Source organism: Microcaecilia unicolor, chromosome 2, assembly GCF_901765095.1.
Source record: "Microcaecilia unicolor chromosome 2, aMicUni1.1, whole genome shotgun sequence".
Lineage (NCBI taxonomy): Eukaryota > Metazoa > Chordata > Amphibia > Gymnophiona > Siphonopidae > Microcaecilia > Microcaecilia unicolor.
The window spans coordinates 198489508-198504187 of record NC_044032.1 but is presented as its reverse complement, the minus strand read 5'-3'; positions in this window follow the sequence as shown (position 1 = coordinate 198504187).

Sequence of the window (14680 nt, the reverse complement as noted above, 5' to 3'; positions counted from 1 at the left end):
ACACTGTTTGGTTTCTTGCATCAAGCTTTTGTTTCCTGGGAATATCTCAGGTGATCACAGCTGCTTCACAATCCACAATTCTGTCAGTGTCATGATCCCAGTGTTAGTGTTTACACAATTCCAGTGTATGAGATGTATTATATTTGTTGTGCCTTCTCACTTCAGCACAACACAGTCAATGATGAGTTGTTAAAGTGTTTCAAGTGCAGTTATCTATCTATCTATCTATCTATCTATCTATCTATCTATCTATCTATCTATCTATCTATCTATCTATCTATCTATATTTTTTAATGGTACCTGTGAATTATCTTGTCCATAGTCTTGAGTATCCTGTACTGTATATATCAGTCTTTCATCTTCAGGTTTATGTTCACATCTCAGCTATTCCTGTGTGAGATTTTGATCTACTTGTGGTATCTGAAGTAACCCAGCCTATTCCCCGCTTCATTTGTGCTTTACAATATGCTAAAAACCACCAGCACCTTCTTTCAGCTGCTCTTCTGATAATGCCTGGCTCTACCTACCCTCTTGCCCTCCTGCTTCTTACGTCTTCTATCTTGCTCAGATAGTCTTTATTCCTCAAACTCTATCGTCTCACGTTAGGATTGCCAGTTTCTGTAACCCAGGTCTCACACTCTGCCACCAGAGTCCTGAGCACCAACTAGCTCTAGGGTCAGGCACAAAACAAAAACAGTTTCATTCTCTTTGCTTTCTTACTCTATGTACTGAGCTAGGTATAAGCGGGGGCTGGATAAAATCCGGAAGGCTGTAGAGTTTGAGCTAGTCTCTGTTACTCTGCTTTATTTTTGGTAAAGAGCCAATCATTCTCACTCACGTAATGAAAAGACTCCAGTCCAGGATTTTATGCAACAAGCAGGAACTTTACTGAACTTCTGCTAAAGGCAATCCAAATCCTTTCAGGACAAAACCAGTTAATTTGTAATCCAAACTTGATATCTTGTAACAATAAGTCTAGAGTCAAATTCAGGGATATGGTGTAAATCCTCTAGTTCAGTTTGTAAAGCCTACAGTATGTACATATTTACAACTCCTCCTGTCATTTACTCATCCCTTCTGGGTGGAACAATATAAGGCTGGTGCAACAAGTGATCCTCTCCCTGGACCAGACTCCCTCGTCCGCCCACTTGTTCCCCCAAGGTGTACCTCTCTGAGCTACTACCTTGAGCTCCAACAGACTCTGTGTCCTGCGCCTGCTCCCAGGCTGGGATCCCCTATTTCCCACCTGGAGCACTCCACCTCTTCACAGTTACTGCTTTGACTGACAGAAACCTCTTCTTTGATCAGCATTTGCTTCTTGAAACCATCTAGGACTCCCCCTCTCTTCAAGGGTCCTGGTATGGGGTAGAGGCAACCAAAGACCTCATGCACTCCCTAACAACATTATTTATTAACTTCAAAGTCCTCCCCTACTGTCATTCAACAATCAGGAACATTTCCTTCAGCACTTTCCCACAAATACCCCCCTTGGGGCCGAGCTTCTCATACCTCCATTACCAACCAATTTCCCTCCCCTCAGTGACTCTGGAGAGGAGTTACCATCACTTAGTGACCCCCAATATAATGGGTGATTACACCACCTTTCTGTGGTTACAATCAAAGCAGTTTGCATATTATATACAGGTACTTACCCGCCTGTTTAGCAATCCAACACTTCTGATTCAAAGTGAATGGGCTGTGTCGGCATTAGCACACGGCAGCTGCTAGCGCGGCTTAGTAAACAGGGGACTGCCCCAGTTTGTATCTGGGGCAGTGGGGGGTTAAGTGACTTGCCCAGGGTCATAGAGAGTGATATTGGGATTTGTACCCAGTTCCCCTGGTTCTCAGGCCACTGCATTAACCACTACTAGGCTATGCCTCCACTTTCCAACACAAGATGTATTTTTATATCAGCAGTGTCTTCCTCCTTTGTTTCTCTCCCAAACTGCATAAGTTCAAAACCATGATATAGTCAGATAATCTTTAAGGTTTCTGTTTCTTGTAAACTCAAAATATGGAAGAAACTGAAAAAAAAAGTTGCAAAATAAGTCAGTGTTCCTTGATAATATGTTTTATAGCAAATGCCTTATGGGAATAAGGCAAAAGACATATTGTTGCAGTATCTTGTTCTCTCAGTCTAGGAGACGAAAATAATGTCCGCTCTGCATCTAAAAACTCTTTTATAAGCTCTTTTTATTACTCTTGATGGATAGCCTCTAGCCAAAAATCTACATTTCATATCCTCTGTTTGATATATAACAGCCCCCTCAGGGGGTATAGAATCCTGAGTGCTTTAGCCAAGTTGATTTTCATTGTTTGCTGGTCTAATTCTTTAAAGATGTTTTTTCTCTTGCTTTTTAAATTTGTTTGCTTCTTTGCCCCCATGAGCTGCTGGACTCTCAAATATTCTTTTTGCTCGTTGGGAAACTGACTCTAGCTATTTGCTTTTATACTTCAGCACTCATAGGCAGGGCCGCCGAGAGACTCGACCGGGCCCGGGGCAAGGTCGCCCCGTCCTCCGCCCCCCCATCGCTGCCGCCCCCTGTCGCTCCCCCCTCCGCTGCAGTCCGCGGTCTCACCTGCCTGCCTCCATGGCTTCGGGCCCCCTGCATTCAAGGCGGCAGTCGCAGATCGCCTCTTTTCTGGCCTTCCCTCCCTGTGTCCCACCCTTGTCTGATGTAACTTCCGGTTTCCGCGAGGACGGGACACAGGGAGGGAAGACCGGGAGAGAGGCGATCTGTGACTGCCGCTTCGAATGCAAGGGGCCCGGAGACGAGGAGGCAGGCAGGTGAGACCGGGAACTGCAGCGCCGGTGGCCTGACCCAGTGCCGGGCCCCCCTTGGAGGCCCGAGCCCAGGGAATTTTGTCCCCCCTGCCCCCCCTCTCTGTGGCCCTGCTCGTAGGGCCCTGTTTACTAAGCAGCGCTAAGGGTGCTTTAGCGTTTTTAGCACATGCTAAACACTAAAATGCCCATAAGAACATATGGGCAACTCTAGTATTTAGCGTGCACTAATGATTAGCACACACTAAATGCTAAATCACCCATAGGAACATATGCTAATTTTAGCATGAGCTAAAAATGGTAGCGCGGCTTAGTAAACAGGGCTGTTGATGCTCTTTAGTATAACTTGAGCTTCCTCTGTGTATGTATCGCTGTGAGACCCGTAATGCAGTCTCTTACAAACTTTCTTAGAATTTAGGAGACAGCTGCTGAGATCTTTCTCTTAATACCTACCGTAGACCAAGGTCTACTGCAGATCTTTTAACGCCTGATTTTCCAAGACTGCCTTCCCATCCTCCCCAGATTGCGTATAGGTCACCTAAATTGGGCACAGAGCCCAGATGCACATGCAAACAAATTAGTCAGTTTGCTGCTCACAATCAGTTTATCGATATTAATTGGAGTTGTTTTGCACGTAATTGGCTGTAATTTGGATTTGTGCATACATCTACCTATGAGCTATTCTATAATGCTGTGTGCCCAAAATGTCTCACGAGCAATCCAAAAGGGGGTATGGCCATGAGAGGGGCATGGGTGGGTCAGAGGCATTCCAAATATTTAGGTGCAATGTTATAGAATACTGGGGTTATGGGTAGTGAGAGAAGTTGCCATTTCAGTATCACCATTTCTCACTGTAGGTAGGAGCTGCCATCAAGGAAAACTGAAGGAACCAAGAAAAGTATTCTGATGATGCAAAAAAAAAAAAAAACATGCGTGGGATAAACATAAAGGAATCTTGTGCAGAAGGAAGGGATCCTCAGGAGCTTAGCCTAGAATGGGTGGCAGAGCTGGTGGTTGGGAGGTGGGGCTAGTGCTGGGCAGACTTATATGGTCTGTGCCGGGGCTGGTGGTTGGGAGGTGGGACTAGTGCTGGGCAGACTTATATGGTCTGTGCCGGGGCTGGTGGTTGGGAGGCGGGACTAGTGCTGGGCAGACTTATATGGTCTGTGCCGGGGCTGGTGGTTGGGCGGCAGGGGATAGTGCTGGGCAGACTTATACGGTCTGTGCCAGAGCTGGTGGTGGGAGGCGGGACTGGTAGTTGGGAGGCAAGGATAATGCTGGGCAGACTTATACAGTCTGTGCCAGAGCTGGTGGTGGGAGGCGGGGTTGGTGGTGGGAGGCGGGGATAGGGCTGGCCAGACTTATACGGTCTGTGCCCTGAAGAGGACAGTACAAATAAAAAAAGTAGCACATATGAATTAATCTTCTTGGGCAGACTGGATGGATCGTGCAGGTCTTTTTCTGCCGTCATCTACTATGTTACTATGTAAATAGGGCACATCTGTAGTGACCCTGACTATCTGAATTTTATTGGTGGCAATTGCTTAAATATAATACTGATGTTTAGAATATTGGCATCTGTATGCCAAAATCCCACCTAAGCACTATTTTGTAAATACACATATATCTTACATAGCATATATTTACCTACTACACATCTTATTTCCTCCTCAAAACTAACTACCTGTTCCTCTGATCCTGTTCCCACCCATCTACTTAACACTATCTCTCCTACTGTCATCTCTTTTATCTGTCATATCCTCAATCTTTCACTCTCCACTGCGACTGTTCCTGATGCCTTCAAACATGCCGTAGTCACACCACTCCTTAAAAAACCTTCATTGGACCCTACCTGTCCTTCCAACTATCGCTCCATCTCCCTCCTCCCTTTCCTATCCAAGATACTTGAACATGCTGTTCACCGCCATTGCCTTGACTTTCTTTCATCTCAAGCTATTCTTGATCCACTTCAATCTGGCTTTCTCCCCCTTCATTCAACTGAAACAGTGCTTGCTAAAGTCTCCAATGATCTGTTCCTGGCCAGATCCAAAGGTCTCTATTCTATCCTTATCCTTCTCGATCTATCTGCTGCCCACCTTTTTGATGCTGCTTTTAACTCCTAACCCTTATTCACTTGTCCAGAACCCTTATTTTATCATCCTCACTTTAATATTCCCTTATTTTATTTATTTATAGCATTTATACCCCGCTCTTTCCCGCTCAATAGCAGGTTCAGTGCGGCTTACAAGGTATGGTGCAAAGTGTCACAGAGATAACACAAAGTATGGTACAAAGTATCACAGAGATAACCCAGTTATATAGAGTAGGACAATAGGAAGAGACGTGGGGGAGAGGTTTGGAGTATGGGTAGTGCTAGTGGTGTGGATTATAGGTTCGAGAATTAAGTTGGGTTGTTTGGGTAGGCTTGTTTGAAGAGGTAAGTTTTCAGCAGCTTTCGGAAGGGTAGGTGTTCCTTGGTTGTTCGGATGTGTTGAGGTATTTCGTTCCAGAGTTGGCTGCCTATAACGGAGAAGTTGGATGCGTAGTAGGTTTTGTATTTGAGGCCTTTACAATTGGGAAGATGAAGATTGACATATGTTTGAGAAGATTTGGACCCATTCCTGGCTGGAAGATCGATCAAGTTGGTAATGTAGCTTGGAGATTCACCATGGAGGATCTTGTGGATCATTGTGTGGGCTTTGAAGTTTATGCGTTCCTTGATGGGGAGCCAGTGAAGTTTTTCACGAAGTGGTGTTGCACTTTCAAATTGTGATTTGCCAAAAATGAGTCTGGCTGCTGTGTTTGTCTTGTTTGTATGTCCTAATTAGATTGTAAGCTCTGTCAAGCAGGGACTGTCTCTTCATGTTCAAGTGTACAGCGCTGCGTACGGCTATTAGCACTTTAGAAATGATTAGTAGTAGTAGTAATATATTTGACAAATGGGCATACAGATAAGCAGAGTCTGGGCAGAGCACCTCTTGCATTAGGTGTGAGCACTTATACCAGCTCTATGGCCACCTGCTGGCCAGTTTGACATATCCCATGGGTCTGAATTGGTCTGTCAGGATTTAAAGAATGGCAATTCTCATATAAGGTATAATTGTACTTTTTCTTTGCCACCGAAACAAATACAGTGCTACCTGTCTCTCTCTCTGAGTTCTCTGTCTGCTATTTCTCTCTGACTATGAAGTCCATCTTGCTGGCTCCAGAGGCACAAAGCTTAAGAGATTTTTAAAACTCACTTTTTTCTACCAGTTACACAGAAATAGTGCTGTACTCTCTCTCTCTCTCTCTCTCTCTCTCTCTCCATTCTTCAGATTCATCGAATTGCCTGTAGTAGAATTAGAAATATTTGAGAGCTTTTATCTTACTGCCTATTATCTTTGAAAGCAACAATTGTATCTCATACAGCCTGCCAGAGAGGTTCATGGTGCTCTACTACTACTATGTCTCTAGCAACAGCTTCGCAATACTTCAAGTACCTTGAGTACTTCAATTATTTCAGGTACCGCAGTACTTGAAGAACTGTGAGACTACTGCTATAGATTGTGGCAGCCAGTTTTGCAGCAGCCTCAGACATGGACAGGAGCAAGTGGGCATCGCTCCTGCCCATATACCACTGGACCACCCAGGATTCTTCAAGGTTGGCCCGGGGGCTGGGGGGCTGGGCCTACATTCTGTATCTTTGGGGAGTGAACGTAAGGGGGGATTGGGATGGGGGTGGATTCTTTTCATTCAGGGAGGTGGGAGTGGAGTGAAGATGGAACATTGGGATCTGGGCAAAAATTTCTTATGCGAGTCCTGGTCAATATTTAGCTGAGAACTGCATATGCTCCAGTGGCCAGGGCACTGTGAATTAGGCCTTGATATTCAGTGACAGTTCCCAGACATGGTCTGGCACTGAATATCCAGGGTTAATTTAGCCGGTGACGGTCAGCATTTAAAAAACACCTGCCGCCGGCAGCAGAATATTGACCTGTCTGGATTTAATTCACTAGCTAAGCTCTGATTGGCCTTCTCTGGTTATATACACTGATCTGATGCCATTTTAGTTTTTTTCAGAGAACCTACGCTTTGTTCAGTGTCCCTTGAAGGCAGCGCAATTTGAAGATTCCTTGAAGCAGGGCTATTATGCCCAAAACATGTCCATAACCCCAGTGTGAGATTTGCAGAGTGATCTTAGACATTTTAATCTGGTAGATGGTGTTGATGATATGAATATTGTTCATGTTTCATAAAGACTGGAAAAAGTTTATTATATTTTATAATAGATGAAATTTGTTCTACGTTGAAGCTACGTTCTGTTTTTATATTTATTAATTTATTTTGAGAAGTTTAATGAAAGGTCACTTGTTGTTTTGGTTCCTAGGATTATACTTTATATTTGAGAAAACACTGAAGAGTTTATTCCAGACCATTTCTCCCATTATTTTATAAAGGTCCTTTAAATTTTTTTTAACAAGTGCATTCACTAACTGTGTTTATCATTTAAACTGCTCTACTGCAGCGTCAATTAGGTGATTCTATTTACTGAAAATAAGTAGCATGACTGAAGGTTAGAGTCATTCCAGGGTCAAGGTGATTCAGTTCATTTAAAAATATACAAATCAAAAATGGCCTAGTTTGTCTAGGCTTATCTTTCATTTTAAAAATGCATGCATTTCCCTAGCAGTCTATTTGTTGACTTTATTCCAATGTTCAAGTAGACCAACAGGGTAGCCACACTGCTATACTATGGAGCGTGAATAGTTATCTCACTGTTTTGCCATACATTCTGCTAACAAATGAATAGGAGGAGATTCTTCTGTTTGCTATTGGTTATCTACAAAGCCACTCCCTCTTTGTCAGCAGATTTGATGGTTGAGGTAACCATTTTCATTTGCTACATATTGTATAAAGAAAGGTTTAAACATTTGATTTACAAACACGTTTTCCTTATTTTCCTTACTAATATGACATAATGGTCTCAAAACTGGATGCCCAGCGAGAGAAGGGAGCACCTATACCCCAGAGGAAGAAAGGTGGAAATTCTTACTGCGCTCAAACATTACCAATATCCCTTTATTCCAGTGGTATTCAGTAACGATCTTTGAGGGTTGCTGCATACACTTTGGGTATTTAGGCTATCCCTAATGAATATACATAACATAGATTTGCATGCATATTATCCCCATTGTATGAAAATCTCTCTCATGCATCCTGAACACCCGACTTGTTTGTGGCTCTCAAGGACTGAAGGAAAATACCATTGCCTTAGAAAAGAAATAACTGAAGATTTATTTTCAGCTAAAATAGCATTAACTGCCAGGGAGCCATGGACTATAGTCAAAGCATTGAGAATACTAATCAAAAAGCAACTGGGGATTGATCTTCAAAGGATTTGTCAAGCTACCTTTGCAGCTGATGTTCAGAGCTTACTGATATAAAGTTACCCAGGTAACTGTGCTCAGGCAAATAGCAGACCTACTACTACTACTATTTAGCATTTCTATAGCGCTACAAGGCGTACGCAGCGCTGCACAAACATAGAAGAAAGACAGTCCCTGCTCCAAGAGCTTACAATCTAATAGACAAAAAAAATGTAATTAATCAACTTTGTCCTGTTAACTCTAGATTGGATTTTCAGCCTGATCTTTTTTAGAAGTGAATATCTAAATAAATTTATATGGACAAACTTGTTTGGTTAACTTTTGGGCTCATTTTCGAAAGAGAAGGACGCCCATCTTTCGACATAAATCGGAAGATGGGCGTCCTTCTCACAGGGTCGTCCAAATCGATATAATTGAAAGCCGATTTTGGACGTCCCGAACTGCACTCCGTCGCAGGGATGGCCATTAACCCCCTCCCACCCTCAAAAAACATCTTTAAAAATATTGATTGCCAGCCTCTATGCCAGCCTCAGATGTCATACTCAGGTCCATCACAGCAGTATGCAGGTACCTGGAGCAGTTTTAGTGGGTGCAGTGCACTTCAGGCAGGCAGACCCAGGCCCATCCCCCCATACCTGTTACATTTGTGGAGGAAACAGCGAGCCCTCCAAAACCTACCACAAACCCACTGTACACACATCTAGGTTCCCCCTTCACCTGTAAGGGCTATTGTAGTGGTGTACAGTTGTGGGTAGTGGGTTTTGGGGGTGTTGGGGGGCTCAGCACACAAGGTAAGGGGGCTATGTACCTGGGAGCAATTTATGAAGTCCACTGCAGTGCCCCCTAGGGTCCCCGGTTGGTGTACTGGCATGTCAGGGGGACCAGTGCACTACAAATGCTGGCTCCTCCCATGACCAAATGGTTTGCATTTGGTCGTTTCTGAGATGGACGTCCTTGGTTTCCATTATCGCCGAAAATCAGAAACGACCAAGTCTAGGGACGACCATCTGTAAGGACGACCAAATTTCAGGATTTGGGCATCCCTGACCGTATTTTCGAAACATCCAAATGCAGAAGTGGACCCATTCTCTACTGACGTCAAGACATCCCCTTCACGAGCAAAACGACCATACATCTAGTGCTGCACATGGAAGGGTATTCCTCAGTCTGCCCAGAGATGTCTTTCAGGAGAAAATCCAATTTCTCCACAGAGGAATCTGAGCATTTGGTCCTCCTGTAGGGAGATATTTAAAATACATCACCATCTGCCTGGATAGTGTCTCCATGAGGGCATGGATAAGTGTCAAAAACTTATCCATAGTGCAACATTCAAGGTCAGGGAAGTGTTTTCAACTGAAATAGAAGACAGATTACTCCATGGAGAGAGTGATATATATGATCAAGTGTCCCTGCCTCAAGATACATATTGGTCACACCATCAGAATGATCCGAGTACGGATCTTTGAATACTTGAGCCATAGTAGCGCTCTAGAAATGTTAAGTAGTAGTAGTATATATGTAATAGGGTTATGGAAGCTCCTTTGGTCCACCATTGGACCACACAGAGTCATCAATTAGAAAATTAAAAATTTGTGGCATTAGGAGCCCCTATGTTTTTGAGAGGAGGAAATCTTGTGTGATATCTTTGGAGACAAGATCAAAAGTGGATTTACAAGTGGGATGCTACAGAACCTATGGGCCTTAACCGTGAAGTGGAATGGTGGGCGTTTTTGAAAAGATTCACTGGACCTTGTTTCTAATGTATTGCCTATGTTGGTCATGGCACCGCCCCACCCCTCTCCCATTATTTAAATGGGGAGTGTTCATTTCTGGTTTACTGGTGTCTCTCAAATGTTAAAGAATGTTCCATGAGGTACAGTCTCCTTTCTCCTGCCTGAATATGTAGATAAGTGTTGTATTTGCAGACTATTTGAAGCATAGCAGTAAGACATTAACTAATAATTTCAATGTTTTGCTGTCCTATGGGCTGGCACAGTGAAATTAATTATGGGTTCCTAGAAACAGCATGCTGCAAAACATGGTCTATATCAGGACCCAAGAGAACTCAATAAGATAAGTAATGATAGTTTTCTGACAGTTTGAAAATTTTTGAATACACAGTTGAGTTGCGCACAATTAGCACGGTGATGATTGACACAATACACAATAAAGCATCTTAATAGACAGCACAGGGTGTAAGCAAAAGTGGAGTATATAGACAGATAAGAGAGTGTAACAGGAGTTATAGAATAAGGGGACTAATTTAAAGAAAGATGCATGTGGAGACAAAAACATAGATGAAAATGATTCATGCTAGATTAGATGCGGATAAGCAAGTCCTTATGTGTTAATCCTTATCCCTGGGATTTTATATATGGCACCTCCATTTCCGCATGAAAATCAATGAGTATTATACATCAATGCGCATAACTTAATTGATTACCTAGCCAATCAACACTGTTAATTGGATGTTAACAAGCAATTATCAGCAGTAATTGGCATTAAGATTTATGTGCACAACTTGCTAAGTGTATTTTGTAACGTAGTGAGCCTAAATTGTAAGCTGTATAGTTAAAAAGGGGGTGTGGCCATAGGCGGGGCATGAGCATTTCTAAAATCTATAAACAAGATAATGTAACCCCTCCCCCACTCCTGGTTTACCAAATGTGTTCAGATTCAGGTTTCCAATGTAGTCTGGACCGGGTGGCACAAACACACCAGGAGCGGAGAGGAGGTACAAAAAAACTAGTGGTAAGTAGAATTGATTAAAAGTTACTTTATTTAAAACATTTGTTTTAAACTCAGCAATTCAGTATTTATAACTCACTCACTAGCGGATGGTAATAAATTCACAAATTGTTCTTTACACAACAAAATCGTAACACTTAAACTTCTATGTTTAAATTTTCTAGAGCAACTTTGTTTCGATTGCTTATTGACTTTTACAAGTTTTAACAACAGTAACTATTGACATTTGTTTCTTTGTTTTTTCCCATAGGTTCACTCACCCGGCTAAAGTATACCACTAACATCAGATAAGTATTTCTTCCATTTATACCTTAAACATGCATGCAATAACAAAAAGTAACCATTCAGGATATGTCAGCTGTCAAGAATTGATTCTTTGTTTTTTTTTTCTCTCTTTCAGGTTCTACTTCTCATAACGCAAGGTAAGTATAAAATGTATATGATTCTACACTTCTACAACTAATGTCCTTTTGTAGTTTATCCCCAGCTTATAGATGGCGTTAAAGGATACTTTATTTTCTAACTTTCTTGACTCTTTCTTCTTTTTCTCTTTCAACGCAGTGTACCATATTCTTGCTTGAAGATCACTGGAACCCCCCGATCAGGAACCTACTACACTGAACTTTAATAACAGAAAGGGAAGGAAGACCCTAAAATCTACCTAATACTGTAACCTTAAAAATTTAATGTACCAGAGTTCATTACTTCCCTCTCTAGCTCATCCCAATAAAAAAAACAGATAATTATTACTCCCTATGCTATCCCTCCCACAAAATATTTCGTTAGAAAATATGACATAAATAATTTCTTTTATTTCCCAAAATTAGAATTCTAAATCCCTGCAATTAATAGGGACAACCACATACACAGCCTTCAGAGAGGTATTTTCTTTTAAAATCACCTCACAAAGCTAATCAGGCTCAATAGTAATACTTTTAGAATTTCTTCAGGCACATTAACCAAAAATATGCCCTCTCAGTTTGTAGCGTAATTTAGCTTAATCCCTAAAACTTTAAGCCAATTACAGAATTGTAATACATACCAGAGCTGTGCTACTTAGTTACCAGCCCTGAGCCACAGCTCTCAGTCAACCTGTACAGACGTGGAAGGCTTTTAAAATAGTACAGCTAACATCAATCACACTTTTCTCTAACACCAGTACCCTTAATGAACACTCAATATGTCTGAAAATGAACTTATTTTCCCCACAGCTGCTCTCAGACCTTAAACACACGTCTGCTCAGCTTAACACTCACCTCCCAAATACCAACCGCCAGTGTTGCCAGGTACTCCGCCCCGAAACCCACCCAAAAAGTTCACACCCCCACCCCCGCCGTCATCAACCCCGCCCCTGCCGACATAGACTCTGCCTCTGCCGTCATCGACCCCGCCTCTTCTGTCATCGGCCCCGCCCAAAAGTCACTAACCCCGCCCAAAACATCACTAGCCCCGCCCCCAGCGGCCCAAAAAAAACCGCACAAAAACCACCGAAAAAACCCCAAAAACCAGCCCAATAAACCGCGACCCGCAGCGGGCAAAAATTTCCCACAGCGGGTCGTGGAAAACTGCCCAATTGGGCAGGAAAACCGCCCAATTGGCAACCTTGCCAACCGTAACTTTTAGAACCTACTGACATCACTGTCCCAGGCTCGAGCACTTGCCATGAGCCTTCACATTCTAAATCCCCACAGCACACAACCACAGCGTTTTAAAACCAAAATACACACTTTTTAAATATATATATATACAGGCAGCATGTTGAATTAATGTAAATCTTTATACCTTAAGGCTCTTATAGCCTGAAACTTCTCCCTTTAAACCTGGCACGCGCGTCCCGCAGTCCCCTTCAAACAGTCTGCCCTGCCTCTTCATCCTCCACCAACGCCGCAGGTAAGAACATATTTATAAATTTTAACCCCTTGGGTTACTAGCCAGCTTATAATCGAATGAGAAAAACGCCCAAGTTCCGACCTAAATCGGGAGATGGGCGTTTATCTCACAAAAACGAATAACGCGGTATAATCAAAAGCCGAATTTGGGACGCTTTCAACTGCACTCCGTCGCGGATGCGGACAAAGTTGACGGGGGCATGTCGAAGGCGTGTCGAAGGCGGAACTGGGGCGTGGTTATCGGGCGAACAGAGATGGGCGCCCTTTCGCCGATAATGGAAGAAAAATATGCGATTTTAGCGAGAATTTAGGGCACTTTTCCTGGACCCTGTTTTTCCACGAATAAGGCCCCAAAAAGTGCCCTAAATGACCAGATGACCACTGGAGGGAATCGGGGATGACCTCCCCTGACTTCCCCAGTGGTCACAAACCCCCTCCCAGCACAAAATATGATGTTTCACAACTTTTTCTTTTCACCCTCAAATGTCATACCCACCTCCCTGGCAGCAGTATGCAGGTTACTGGAGCACTTATTAGGGGGTGCAGTGGACTTCAGGCAGGTGGACCCAGGCCCATCCCCCCCCTACCTGTTACAATTGTGCTGCTTAATGCGTTAGTCGTCCAACCCCCCCAAACCCACTGTACCCACATGTAGGTGCCCCCCCCCCTTCACCCCTTAGGGCTATAGTAATGGTGTAGACTTGTGGGCAGTGGGTTTTGAGGGGGATTTGGGAGGCTCAACACACAAGGGAAGGGTGCTATGCACCTGGGAGCTCTTTTACCTTTTTTTTTGTTTTGTAAAAGTGCCCCCTAGGGTGCCCGGTTGGTGTTCTGGCATGTGAGGGGGACTAGTGCACTACGAATCATGGCCCCTCCCACGAACAAATGCCTTGGATGTATTCGTTTTTGAGCTGGGCGCTTTCATTTTCCATTATCACTGAATAACAAAAACGCCCAGCTCACAAAGTAGCGAATAACATATGGGTGTCTATTTTTTTCGAAAATACGGTTGGCTCCGCCCCTTCACGGACCCGTTCTCGGAGATAAACGCCCATGGAGATAGGCGTTATCGTTCGATTATGCCCCTCAATAAGAACAAAAATGAACATAAACAAAAACTAAGACATAAATCGCTTAAACAAATATGTATTAACTGGACAAAAGTGGTGATAGTGTGAGGCCCCCCCAAGAATTCTGTTGTGTAAGTGCAACAACTCAAACCCTGTTGTTAGTAGTCGTGGCAGGTAAGAGTCTTGCACCCCAGAACTCAGGGAGGTCCAGAGAAACTAACCTCGCTGTACACTCTCAAAGAGATGTACAGGGAAAAAAAACTAAAGGACTGTTCCTGAATTTGAGAGAACAAAATCACAATTTTATTATCAATAAAATAACATTTATTTTCTTTCTTTAAAAATCCAATAACAAATATTCAATTCTATTTTCAATTGTACATTTAATGTTTCTGTTTCTTTTAGGTCTACTCCGGAGCACCTCCCTGCATAAACATCAGATAAGTATTTTCCCCTCTAACACCCAAAAATTATACCCTTAAGTTTAAATAAGTTTCAAAAGGTCTGTATTAAAAAAAAATGATACTTTGTGTGCAATTTTTGTATTTTTCAGGTCACGTGACAGCTGCAGCCCAAGGTAAGTCTAATGTTGTATGTTTGTTTGTCTGTTGGTTATATTCACCACAGCCGCCGCTGCTATGCTGGATATCTGTCTTGCGCTGGGACCCGAAGTTCCAGATTTTCTGTGCACGTCTTTTCTTTACCTAAACCTAACACTTAACAACTAAAATGGAATAAAAACCCTAACTCCTTAACAAATTCCTTATTCCCACCCTAGATGACTTTAACCATATAACATTTGGACATACTAACTATATAAAA